The sequence below is a fragment of the Etheostoma spectabile genome, unplaced genomic scaffold (assembly GCF_008692095.1).
Source record: "Etheostoma spectabile isolate EspeVRDwgs_2016 unplaced genomic scaffold, UIUC_Espe_1.0 scaffold270, whole genome shotgun sequence".
NCBI lineage: Eukaryota > Metazoa > Chordata > Actinopteri > Perciformes > Percidae > Etheostoma > Etheostoma spectabile.
Window position 1 is genome coordinate 119,234 of NW_022605574.1, and position 1,024 is coordinate 120,257.

Here is a 1,024-nt window from a genome sequence, read left to right on the forward strand (position 1 = left end):
CCCCTGTATTTTAACATAGGGGGTGTATACTTATGCCCCTGTATTTTAACATAGGGGGGAGTATTATGCCCCTGTATTTAACATAGGGGGTGTATACTTATGCCCCTGTATTTTTAACCTAGGGGGGTGTATACTTATGCCCCTGTATTTAACATAGGGGGGTGTATACTTATGCCCCTGTATTTAACATAGGGGGGGTATACTTATGCCCCTGTATTTAACATAGGGGGGTCTAACTTATGCCCTGTATTTCACATAGGTGGGGGCTATACTATGCCCCTGTATTTTAACATAGGGGGTCTTACTTATGCCCCTGTATTTTAACATAGGGGGGTCTATACTTATGCCCCCTGTATTTTAACGAAGAAAATGTATTTATTTACAAAACATTATTCATTCACAAAGAAAATTGGTTTCCTTGAAAGGTTGGATTTTCCTAAATCTTTTGAATCAAGGCATTAGGATAAAAAATTTTTTTTTTTATTCCTTATTTTTAATCAACTTTAGCCTGGGTGTGTAAACTTCTGCAAGCCACTGTATAACACCATAAAGGAAAGGGGGGGAAAAAGCCAAAAAGCAAAACATGAGCACTTTAAGCAATTCACAGCTTCTTAAAGGGCAAACACGTCTAGTGGACGGAAAATGTAATTTCCCATTATCATTCCATTGCAGCTATTTTCCTGCTGCCGACTGCAGCGGTCGCTCTTACTACTGGACCAATTTCAAAGATTTTCTTCCATCAGTAACTTAGACCCAAACCATAGGAAAATAGGGTCATTGTTTAACCCTCGTGTCGTCGGGTACATTCACAAAAAGGTTGCATTTTAGTGAGAGTTACGCTTTACATGAGTGTTTTCTCTCTCCTCCGTCCATCTGTCTATCTTCATCCGGTATCGGGTCGCGGGGGCAGCAGCCCCAGCAGGGGACCCCAAGCTTCCCTTTCCCGAGCCACATCAACCAGCTGGGACTGGGGGGCCCCGAGGCGTTCCCAGGCCAGGTTGGAGATATAATCCCTCCACCTTGT

The 1,024-nt window shown here is 43.0% G+C and overlaps 1 protein-coding gene across 1 annotated transcript in view; it reads left to right on the plus strand.

The window, feature by feature from the left end:
- The window catches only part of LOC116685760 (circadian-associated transcriptional repressor), a 38,230-nt gene that overhangs the window by 36,144 nt on the left and 1,062 nt on the right, over window positions 1-1,024 (plus strand). The gene's annotated exons all lie outside the window — the stretch shown is intronic.